The sequence below is a fragment of the Dendrobium catenatum genome, unplaced genomic scaffold, assembly GCF_001605985.2.
Source record: "Dendrobium catenatum unplaced genomic scaffold, ASM160598v2 fragScaff_scaffold_998, whole genome shotgun sequence".
Lineage (NCBI taxonomy): Eukaryota > Viridiplantae > Streptophyta > Magnoliopsida > Asparagales > Orchidaceae > Dendrobium > Dendrobium catenatum.
Window position 1 is genome coordinate 654583 of NW_021319460.1, and position 13618 is coordinate 668200.

A 13618-nucleotide genomic window follows, 5' to 3' on the forward strand; every position below is an offset into this window, starting at 1 on the left:
AAGATTGGAAAGAACACAAAATCCAATCTAACCCCAAAGATGTGATATGAAAGGTACCAAATCTATTCCATTGCCTTCTAAACTCAATGCTACAAATAGAAAATGGTACACCTTTCACAAACACTTTCACTACTAGAGATTTTTCAAGAAGTTTTACAATCTCACATAACTTATGCATATTCAATTTAACCATGTTTGCATCATTATCCTCATACGGATCAATCTCCACACAATTTACTTTAATATGATTGGTCTTAAACCAGTTATTCACCGAACCTAAGTTATAGTTGACAACAATCAATACTGCTCTCATCTTTTCCTCCATTTACAATTCACCAATAGTAACCCAAACTTCCTCTTATGCTATCACTTCTGAATTCAAATTGGATTGTTCCTGAATTTCTGCTTCATTTTTAGTAACAAAATAAAATTCGCTTACTTTTACTTTCAACCCAATTGAAGATGTTGCCTCTTAATCCTTAGCCATTCCCGTCAGCAAATCTTTTCTCGGAGAGGAATGTACAACCAAAACATCTTTCTTTAAGAATTTAACTACTTCGTTTCCCTTAACCATCACTGAAGAAGACTCATGTGTAGAAATGAAGCATCCTTCATTGACAAACAGAGGACGTTGTTTGCATAATCCATCTCGATTTGAAATGCCTCTGCTCTTGGATCCACCAAGATAAAAATGATCAGGATACCACACAGAGGATGGAATAGAGGTATTATGGTCATCTACAGTTGATGACTAACAACCCTTTGCCATCATTCAAGGTAGCCAGGAAAAAAGGATCAGAGGATTTCAAAAAACGATGAAGCTTTCTCACTTTAAAATCCTAGAGTATCTCTCTCTAAATGAACCATCTCAAATGAAATATGTTTGTAATGAACTACCAATACTACAGAATACTCCTATCATATTGTATGAATAGAGTCAATAGAATAAAGAAAATTAGGGTTTGTTGAAACCCACTATTTAAACAGTTTTAAATTCATTTTGAAGGATCTTTTGGATGTAATTGGTCATCAATTGTAGGTCCTTGAGAGGTTGTTCTTTCTTGAGAGATCTTGAAGATAGAGAACAAAGAAAAAGAAAAAAAAGGAGAGGTTGTGTGAGAGTGAATAATCTCAAGTGTCAAGAGAGTGTGTGACAGATTTTTCAGATGGTTGAAATGTCCAACTTCCAGCCGAGTTTCTTCATGTACCATTATTTAGCTTGAGAAAAGCTTTGTGAAGGAATATTTTGAAGCCAAAGATCACTAACTACTTTACCGCACAAGGAAGGTGAAAGGGATTTTGGCTACTTTGTAGCACCGAGAAAGTTAAAGGGATTTCTACTACTTCGTCGTACTAAGAGGCAAAAGTGGTTTTAGATAGGCTTTTTGTTCTAATCATGGGGGCATAAGGAGATTCAATATTATTTAGTTCAATAACCAAAGAGAAGAACTTCATGGAGTGACAAAAGTTTAATTTTACTAAAAAATTATAAAATCCAGTTTAGGTTCTATTATTTTTTGCATTAACTTTGTTTAGATTTACTTTTTTGCACACTAACTTATCTAAAAATTAGGGTTGATCATTATTTCCACTATGTTACTAAATCATAATGATTATTTTGGATTTGTTCTTTATTTAAAAAAATAATAATAAGAAGCACAAAAAAATATTTTTTCCCTAATAAAATGAAAATAAATTACTTTCATTTTATGAAAATATTATTTTCATTGTTTAGTTAATAATAAAATATTTCAATTTTTTTTAAACTCTATTCCCCCCTTACCCTCACAAATTTTGTAGTTTAATTAGTTTCACAATCAACTAATAAATTTTCACACCCTAGTACCTCCACTCATTATACTAATGGTAAATCTTTTAAAGGTTTCATAATCACCTAGTTACTTACTTTTTTGTTATTTAGGATTAATCTAATGAGTTAATTTACATTAGTACTAAAACATAATATTCCTTTGTTATTAATAACGTTTGTTAATGTTTTTTAGGAATATAATTATCATAGAATTACTATTTTAAATGAAAAGATAAGTTTTTATTTAAAATTATTTATTTAGGAAAATCTGGGAAGTTGTGCTCTACTAAGTACTTTAAAATCATAAATTTGATTTTTTTTTTATAATTCAAGCAGAAATTCTACTAGTAAGATAAAATAATTTTCCATAATTTGGAGAAATTTGTTTCATTCATTTTATTCTAAATAATTTTTATTTACAAAAAAGTTAAAATTATAGAAATTAATTCAACAAAAAACATAAGTAGGAAAAAAAAACAAAATAAAAATGTGGGTAGGATAAGAAAGATTATGCTAACCATGGAGTCCTTCTACTAGCTTTTAAATATTTCTGCCATTGTTATACTTTAGACAACCTAGTATTGATATTACCTTTGATGTTGGAGTATCATATAGTCGTAGCAACTATAGAACCATTAATATTTGTCCATCAATTATTTTTTAAAGTAATCAACTATAACCTCAATCCAATTAAGGTTATCTCAAAGGTCTACCAGCTAATATCCTAACATCCTTTGATCTCTTCACCACTTCTTATTGTGTTGGTTTAGTTGGACAAATACCTCACCTTGCTCTAATATTTTATTTTGAAGGACAAGATCTATGATCAAGTAAGGACAGAAGTAGGCATAATATGATCCTTCCTTGGTTAGCAAACTCACACAGAGCACATATTATATGGGGATACCCCAAACCCATAGAGGTTAGCCAATTTTACTTAAAATGAATTGACTTGAAAATAATTCAACGATAATGTATAGATATTTTTTTTAATATAATTATTTAAAATAACATATCCTTCGTCACCTCAATAATATTTTTTTCAGCATAAGCTTCACATAAATGAAATAATGTAAGGCTCTAGATTCTTGTGCGAGGGTGGAAGAAGAAAGGTTTAAAATTTTATCTTCTCTCCTCTTTTATTGAGCTTCTAAATTTCTTTAGGTTAAGAAGCTAATTTTTTTATTATTGTCTATAGTTGTTCTATAAAATTTTAGTTACTCATCAACATCAAATTAAAAATTAGTGGTTTGGAAGATTTGATTTATTGATATAGAACTGAAAAATACCAACTTGCCACACATGAAAATATATTTATTCTGAGACTCCCTCATAATAGAAAAGAATTCTTGGAAAATGTTAGCATTGGCTGGATGGTGTTGAATGACTATGAAATCCTAATTATTCTTTACAATGTTGACCTAAATAATCCTATAGGTTCATTAAACCCTCATTATTGAATGATGGATTTACCCATTAAATTTCTTTAGTACTCTTTTTTGGAAGAAATTACAAACCCATGTTCACAATTGGAGGTGGGACTAGACCTTTTCCTACCCACATAAATTTTAGGGGTCATTCTATAAAGAAGGAAAAAATAGCTATCCTAAGACTTGAATGCAAGAAACTCAAGAACATAAGAAGGAAAGGAATGTATATGAGAAATGAAATTCAACCTTAAGACATACTGATAAAAAAATCAATGTTGTGGTATTATTTTAGTGGTGTTGTCGCTCTCAATCAAACTAGTATATACGGGTATGAGTACTATGATACATATATGAAGAACTAAAATTGCAAGCTTTTTAATAATGTGACTACCATGTTTTACACATGGTATCACTCAAAGTGACCACCACCTGATGCTTTATCTACCCTATAATTTGACCAGGCACAATGGTACTATATAGGCAATACTGTGAAGCTAGTCCAACAAAATGACTAAAGAGCTCCATGCCATAGTGCAGAATGGATGGCTATGCGGTGCTCCATAAAATATTTTCCATTACCATATTAGATTCCTCTATCACTATGACATTATTTAATTAATTAAATTTTTTGATAATTGGCACAACATTTCTGGCTTTAGAAGGTAGCATTATGATGCTGGGTGAGTTTTTCAAAATAAATCTATACACCTAAAATTCACTAGAATGCAGATAAGGATGCATCTAAGCTCATATAAAACCCTAGAATTTTTTAAACTAAATAAAGAACATTATTCAAATAATTTCTAATAGTAAATAAATGAATCAACTGGGATGCCTTTCAAATAACACTAAATTTTTAATCTTCATCCAAGCTATGCCATAATCATATTCTAGATGAGGTAGCTTAGTAAAACTTCTAAGGTGATTTGCATCTCAATGATATGGTTTAAGTCTGCAACCATTGACTTTAAAAATATGGATAGTTCTATGATCTTAGATATCTGCAACTCCATGAGGAACACCTTAACTATCTTATAATAAAAGTGAATAATTTGAACCACTTGGACTTAATTTTTCTAAGAATAATTTCAATCTTGAATTATATAGAATAATTTCTTATTTAATCTCCAGATCTCTACTAATAAAAATATAATGATAAATTCTTAAATTTTTCCATGTATAATTTGCATTCTCATAAAAATTATTTGTAATTTTTTTAACTCATCCAAATTTTCGTTCTCTACTATATTAGTATTTTCTCATGAGCTTCATCAAAATTTTAATTCAATTATTTTGTTTCCAAAAATGTTTTATGCTCCAATTCCAAAGGTAAATGATATACTTTTCTAAATATGGATATATATTCATTCATTGAATAGGTGCATAGATGTAATCCTAAAAGAGTCTACCGTGTCATTTAATTTTGAAGCCTAATTCTTACTATTGATCTCATTTTTATATGAGGTTAGAAATTCAAATTAAAAGCTTTAGTATTGCTTTTTGATTCCATGAACTCCACTTGAAACCTTAAAATCAATTCCCTATTATGTTTTAGCATGGTGATTCAATCATTAAACCCTAAATATGTTAATTGATTATTACCCTTAATGGTTATATAATTAACCACTCAATCTGCATCAATCAGCCAATAATCATTAATAAATAGAGTATTATAAATTATAAACTCTTTAATAATCTATAAATCTTAATCCTAAATAAAATCCAAATCGAAATCCAATTTATATCTATAAAACCCAAAATCCAATGTTTAAACTAATGTCAAAAATCCTTTAGACTTTTACTAATTTTAGGTGAATTTTCAACAGATTGAAAACCTTGGCTGAAATCTTTGGAATGGACTTTCATAATTTTCATATTTATAGGTCTGTCCCTAGAGTCAACCTAATCATTTTGGAGGATTTCATGTCCTTCTAAACCCTTAAAAACAAAGTAATGCCCAAGACTACAAAGCCTTCAAATATTTATAACCATGCCAGTAGACAAGACATCTTGTTGCAAATTACATTTAGAAGCTTTAGAAATCCATAAAATGTGTTCATAATCAAATTCATATTGATTTTAACTCTCTTGAACCATGGTTGATGAAGAAACCCATAAAAAATTAAAAAGTAAAACATATCTTTTGAATAAATTCTTCTTTCTTCAATCATGCCATGATCCAAGACCACTTCATATAAACTCGAACCCTGGTCATCTTATTTTGACGAAGTCAACCATGGTTGACCTAAAGGAATCTTTAGGCCTAGAAATTAATTTCATATCTTTAGACCTCACTTTGGCATAAAACCTCCTCTAACAAGTTCTAAATACCATTTTTATCAAGTTGGACCCAACTTTTATTAGTAGTAAAACCTAGTTGACCTTATCAATCTTGGTTAACCAAACTAGCCTTAAAGCCTCTAAAAATTAAATCCATGTACATACATAAAGCCAAGTTTCCCAAACCCGTGAAGACTATTCATTACAAAGACAAGGGTTACCCAAAAAAAAGACTCAGCCCATGGGCCAACTTTAGCAGGCCACAAGGCTTGACCCAAGTGTCTCAAAGGGGTTTTCTTGAGCCAAATACTAAACCATGTAAAATTAGATTGTATAAATAAATGTATATGGTTTACATGGACCCTTTACACCAAACCTAACTAGCCCAGACTATGGGTAACTTTGGTCAACATTTGGGTTGACTAAAACCATTAAAAGCCTAATATTTTTATCAATTAAAACCTTGCCCAAGTTAAATTCCATAAACTATTAAAATGCATTCTTGAATGTTCTTTGTACTTGTCCTAGTCAGTTCAATTCATATGGATGATTGATGTGGAAAGAATCATAAAAAAAAACCCATGTGTAATTCTTGGTTCAATTTTAATTTTCTAAAACACACCACATTGGCTCAAACTTCCCAGAATATTTCCATAGCACCTATTAGATAATCTCTAATTGAAATGACAACTAGGCATATGATGGGGTGGAACATAATTTGAATTATTCATTCATTTTCTCTCTCTTATAAATACCATTTTAATTTTTGAAGTAAAGGTTGGATCTTTTGATTAAATTACCTCACTAATATTCCTCAAACTCTCAAGAAAATTTCCCAAGCTCAATAATCCACTAGGTGCTGATTTGAAAGGGTGATAAAGGGTATATTCCTTCAAGTTTTCCAAATTTCAAATCTAGATTCCCTCTGCTCTTAAGATCTTTATCTAAGATTAAGGGAATTTCCCATGGAGTTAAAGGATACAAAAATAAAGCAATTTGATCCATTAGTCACACAGAAATTCCAAACCATAAATTTAGATAAAAAATTTAAATAACTTTACCATCCTATATCATGGTACCCCCAAACTTTATGGAACATGGTATTATATAGTTAAGAATCCCTGCATAAATTTTTATTTAGTTTGGTTTAGTAAATAAAATTTTTGAACACTTCCTACATTTAGTTGATTTTTTAACTAAAATGAATATTTTTATTTCTCATTGTCAAATCATGAGTGTATTAGATTTGACAGCCCAGATCAAAGTAGCGAGATAAAATTATGAATCTGCCTTGCTAAATTAGAGCATTCCAATATAAATTAAAGCAATTAAATATTGCAGTATGGTGACTAATATGGATAAGTGATTTGATTGCTACCATTTATTGGTGGCTAATAGTGTGCCTACAAACATCCTTCTAAAAGAATGACTTGGTGTGGTTATACGGTACTTAGAGAAATGAATTAAATTACTATTTTAATTTATTAAAAAAGGAGAAACTTAATTAAAGCACCATAAATCATAACTTAATCAACAAATAAATGCAATTGCTATATGGAACTAGCATGTTCATCGCTTCAACTTAAAAATAGGATCAAGTCTACATGATGAGTGAATAAGGAGTAATTTACCATTTTTTATCCACTAATTTTCATGAAATGTTCCTTATATTCTCATCCAGTAAATCTAAATCATGGTTAGGACATATTAAGGTATTTCCTAGACTTACCCTTATTTTGATAGGCTTTTTTATGATTAAATTTGTATGAATCGAATTCTCAAGAGCATGGGTCGTTTCTTTACATAGATCATTCTAAATTTATAAATCACACTCCATAGAGCTCTAGTTTATAATTTATATGGTTTACTAGCTTACTGTACTAGGGTTAGCTTTTAACAATTTTAAACCCTATGCATGATTAAATTTGTATGAATCGAATTCTCAAGAGCATGGGTCGTTTCTTTACATAGATCATTCTAAATTTATAAATCACACTCCATAGAGCTCTAGTTTATAATTTATATGGTTTACTAGCTTACTGTACTAGGGTTAGCTTTTGACAAATTTAAACCATATGCATGATTTAGATATCGTAAATAAAATTTCTAAAATATAGATGCATTTACTTTAGAATTTAATTTTGAAACTTAGAATTTTTTTTGACTTAAAACTACATAGGTTAGATCTTTTTTTTAGGGGAAACCCACCGAGGGGCCTATGGGTTAATATAAAGTCAAAATTACAAGGTCCTTAAAGGGACCTCGAGCTTTACTACCGCTCATAAGTGCTACAAGCCAAAAGACAAAAATATCCTAAAAGCTCAAGGTCCCTACTAAGCTCAGGTACAAGAAAACCTAGGTACATTCTACGGTGCCCAAGGCAGAACACCAAAAAAAAGGGAGGCAAACCATATCAACAATCAGGAATAGCTCCCTGATCCAAAACTGTAACACAAAACTGATCCTGCAAAACATAGAAGGGAACACCAAAGCAAAGAAATAGAAGAGAACAATGAAATTTATAAGGAAGGAGAAAATACCACCCTTGAAATAGTTATAGCTTCTTCCTACAAAAAACCATAAAACCATTTGAATAGCAACAAAATGACCACAAATAACCCATAAAAACAAACCTTCACCACACTCCAGCATACACTTATGACCACCATCTAAAAAAGGACCACCTCTCCACAAAAAAGAGATCGTAAGAATAATCCCAGAGGAATTCCAAAGAGCTTCAACCCAAATAAACCCACCAGTAAAATTATAATATAAACTAAAGATGCTCAAATAATCCAAATTAAGAGGTAAAAACCATCTGAGATAATCCCCAAAAGTGTGCTGGAAAGGAAACAAGAAATGACAAATAGTAATCTGATTTAGCTCCATCCAACCCCACCACTTAACAAAATCCAAAGAGCATGAACTAGAAAGCACTGCCCAGCAGCTATAAAAACTTCACCCACACACCTGAGAACCAAAACCGCAACACAAGCAATAAACCCTTAAACCAACAATACAGAAGCCAAAATTCCCGTCAAAAGCATCATGCTGAGGGATACAATCCAAAATAAAAAATAACTTAGTAGCTGCAAACCAAACCAAGTCATTCTTATAAATTTTAAAAAGTTTGGAGTTCATTTGTTTTGTTTATTAGTGAACCCAAATTTCTCATCTCACACTTATTTTTAAGGTTAATTGGGTTTTATTTTGATGCATATGAGCTATGATTAGAATAATTGGGAATCTAAATATAACCCCATTTGTTGCTCTTCTTACCTTAAGGGGGTTATTTCTGGTGGGGTGTGTTTTAAATTTGGCATGTGGATGAGTCTTTGGGATGGTTTTGTTGGTTATTATGGAGTTATTTAATGGGTAAGCTAATATGTTTTAGGAAGGTAATGCTTCCTCTTTGAAAAACAACAGTAAAAACAAAAAAAGTAATCTATGTAACACCCGTAGCATCACTAGAGATTCTAATCAACTCTTAATTATTAAAGATCTAGTGTGGAATATTAGTGGGGTGGGTAGTTCTCTTTCTAAGGATAGTGTTAAGAATCTCTATAGGATTCATGACATTCACCTTCTTGTTTTGATTGAACCCTTAATTATTGCTACTAAGTTGGATTTTGTTCTCACTAAATTGGGTTTTGATTCTGCTTATGGTAATTGTACTAATAAAATTTAGATTTTTTTGAAATGCTTTATTAATTTAGATGAGATTATGTATTTTACTCAAGTCCAACATCTCCCTGCCAATCATCATCTTGTTAGTTTCACGAAGCAGCATATGGCGACTCTGAGGCAATTTAGGGTTTTCGTTCTTACGTTCATCCTGATCATTTTCCTGGCTTTTGGTTTAGTTTTTTCACTGGTTTTTTCTTTCTTTCACTTTGTTTTTGTTTGTCTGTTACTTTATTTTGAGTTTCTTATTCTATTTTCCTTCGGGAGATGATGACTCTGGCATCATCTCTCCTTCTAACTGTTGCCTTTACTGATGGTCGCACTCAACCTAATTTTATGCAGTTCTCTTTTAAGGTTTGTCCGACTCTTTTTTTTATGACTCTATTGTATCTCAACAGGCAGCCCCTTTTCCCTTACTCTGGTAGGTAAATTTTGTTTTACATCGCCCTAATCTGGAAGAGATCAATAAGTTTTTTGTGAGTTTGGAACTTTCTGGTTCATTTCATGTTAAGTTGCTGGATACGAGACATATTGCTATTCAATTAACGAACGATCTGGATTACATTTGTATCTTTGCTTGTAGATCTTACTACATACAAGGGTGTCAATTGCATCTTCTCAAATGGACGCCTAATTTTGACGCGCGGGAGGAATCCCCTATTGCGCCGGTTTGGATTGCCTTTCCTAATTTGAGATTATATTTTATTAATACCCATGTTTTGTTTTGTCTTGCATCTATTTTTGGAAGGCCTTTACAAATTGATCAAGCCACGGCCTCCATCTCTTGGCCTTCTGTTGCTCGTGTCCTTGTTGAACTTGATGTTTCCAAGAAATATTCATTTGAAGTTTTGTTAGGATTGGAGCTTAACGTCTACTTTCAGAAGGTAGAATTTGAAAATTTACCTATATTCTGTTAACACTATAAAATGCATAGCGATGCTTTTAATGATTGCTATAGGTTGCATCCTCACCTTCTCAAAGTGAATGTTGGGTCCAAACAATCTCAACAAAAGGTTGATGTTCCTTCTGATAATGAAAATTTGTATCATGTTACTCCTAATGGTATTGATAACTTAGACCTTGTTGAGAATGATGGAATTATTTCTAAGTCTAATGATGTGCCCTTACCTCTTATTGTGAATGGTTCTCTGAATAGTAAGATTGACCCCTTACCTGTTGTGAATTGTGCTCCTATAACAGCTACGTCCTCCCTAGAGGACTCTCTTTCTAAACAGGTTGGTATGAGTGGTAATGAGGATGTTTCACCTAATATTGGTATCTTATTGAAAAATCAAGGGTTGAATGATGTTTTCTCTTTAAATATTCTGAATCCTATTTCTCCCATTTTAAATTGTTCTCTAAATGCTATTTTACCTGTTAATGTTGATGTGGTTTTTGTTCTAAGAAAAATCAACTTCTGGCTACTTCTAATCTCCATATTATTTCGGTCAATCATGTTGGGACTAGTCAAAAGGAATAAGTAGAAATTGAAAATGTTGTGCTAGGTTTGAATAATATGTAATTTAAGGTGGAAGAATTGCTGGAGGAAGGAGAGATTCTTCACAAAGGCAATCGTAGAGGTGAGAATCCTGAATGCAAGTCCCCTACTTTTTCTAAATTCGTTATGATAATCTTACTAATACTGAGGATCTAGAATTTTTTGATAAATGTTTTGCTAGAGATGATCTAGACATTAGTTGTTAAAGGGCAAGGTAAACGTGGTAGAAAGAGAAAGAATCATATGTCACAATCATGAAAGAATACCAATCTTGTTTTAAAATCTGGTAGAAATACCCGTTCTAAAAATAGTCATTAATTTTTTGGTTTATTATGTTTAAATCACTCATTTGGAATGTGAGGAGCATTGGGTGTGCCTCCTCTAGGCTGCTGGTTAAGAACCTTTGTCGCATTCATAATATTTCCATTTTAGTTTTACTTGAACTGCTTGTTAATGTCTCAAAGTTACTTACTACTGCTATATTTCTTAGTTTTAAGCATTCTATGGATAATTGTGCTAATAAGATTTGGGTTTTCTTGAAAGACATGGTTCATATTGATGTTCTTGGTAATTTTACTTAAGTGCTTCATTGACATATTGATGTTTCAAATGTCAAGTGTTGTGCTTCTTTTATTTATGCGGCTTCTTCCCGTGGCTTGAGCAAAGTTTTTCCGGAGCGATTAACGGATTTTCATAATATGTATCATGGTCCTTGGATGGTGGGGGTGATTTTAATACTATCTCTAATCCTACCAAGCGAACCAGGGAATCTTCTCCTAATTCTTATTCTATGAAAGATTTTAACAATATGATTATTGAATGTAATCTCATTAACATTGGTTTTTCAGGTAATTAGTTTACATGGCATAGAGGTCACCTTTGGCAAAGACTGGATCGCATTTTATTTTATGATAACTAGATCAATTCTTTTAGCACTATTCTGTTGAGCATCTTAGTCGTACTCTTTCTGATCATTCTCCATTACTTCTTTCTCTTAATATTAGACTGGCTTAATGTTGTTTCTCAATTTTTCCTTCAAAATATGTGGCTCCAACATGATTCCTTTTTTGGTGTTGTTTAGGATATATGGAATGCTATTTTGCATCCTGACAATTCTATTGGTGGTATGAAAAGACTCTGGTTTAAGTTGAAATGGCTTAAACAACTTTTAAATTGGTGGAATCATAATGTTTTCAAAAATATATTTACTAATATTTTAAATTCTGAAGAGATGGTTAATAATTGTGAACATATTTGTCAAAACATTCCTTCTGAGGCCAATTTTGCTTCTCTTAAAGAGGCTAAATCTAATCTTTATAATCTTCAGGCTCAGGAAGAGACTTTTTGGAAACAAAAGGAAACTGCTAAGTATTTGGTTGAAGGTGATAATAATATTAAGTAATTTCAAGCTTTGGTTAACCGTAAACGTGCTTCTAACTCTATCTAGAACATTGCTCGTGATGATGGTTGAGAATGGCGAGGAAATTGCCATGTTTTTTTTCAACACTTTAAAAATTGGCTTAACAAGGAATTTAATCCTACTAATTTGCTTAATCCTAACATCATCCCTTCTCTTGTTTTTGAGGATGATAATGACATGCTTGCTAGTTCCCCTATGATTGAGGATTTAAAGATATTGCTTTTAATATGAAAGGTAACTCGGTGGTGGGCCTTGATGGTTTTACTACTAAAATTTTTCATAAATACAGGGATATTATTAAGGATGATCTTTATGTTGTTGTTTTGGATTTCTTTGTCGGTACCCCTATGCCTAAATTTTTTGCTTCGACTTCTATTGTGCTCATCCATAAGAAGATTAATGATAATGATTGGGATGATTACAGATCTATTATCCTTTGCACTCTTTTTAATAAATTGCTTTCTAAAATCTTTATGTCTCGTTTATCCAATGTTCTTCCTAAGATTATTTTTCAGTTTTAAATGGGTTATGTTAATGTTCGCTCCATCTATGACAATATTTTGCTTGCTCAAGAATTTTGTCATGATTTGGATATTAAGGTGATGGGTGGTAATTCCATTCTCAAGCTAGACATTTCCAAAGCATATGACAATATTAGTTGGAAATTTATTTCTAACATCTTGCATTCTCTTAGGTTTAATGTTAAGTTTATTAACTTGATTAAAATTTTATTGAGGGACCATACTTTTCTTTGCTTATCAATGACAAGAGTGCTGATTTTTTTAATTCATATCATGGTTTAAGGTAAGGTGACCCTATGCACTTACTCTCCTCATTGTCACAATTGATTATCTTTCTAGGTGTATTGATAACATGTTTGATTTACATACCAAAATATATTTTAGAACCAAGGGGGGTTTCCCTATTTCTCATCTCTGTTTTACAGATGATTTTATCATTTTCATGAATGCTTCTCGTAATAATATTTATAAACTTATGGATTTTTTCCATGTTTTTTTCACTGTTAGTGGTTTGTCCTTGAATAGTAATAAAAGTTGTTTCATTATTTTTAAGAATATGAAGAGGAATCATATCTCAGTTATTAAATATTTGACAGGTTTTGTCCATGGGCAGCTTTGTATCAAGTATCTGGGTATTCCTCTTTTTAAAGGTAGGAAAAATCCTTCATGTTTAATGATTTAATTTTTTTGATTCAGCATAAACGCATGTCCTTGGAGTCTAACTTTTTGAGTTTTGGGGGTAAGCTTACTCTTTTTAAAAGTGTGCTTTGTTTTCTTCCTTTCTATTCTTTTCAAACTTTGATCCCCACTAAATGGGTGTGTAACCGTATTCATATTATCCTTAATAAGTTTTTTTGGAAAGCCTCTACTAGTAACACCAAAAGTACTTGGGCCTCGTGGGACAAATGTTGTGGTGTTTTAAAAGAGGGAGGCCTTGATTGCAAAACTATGGCTGACCTCGCCCATGCATTCTTA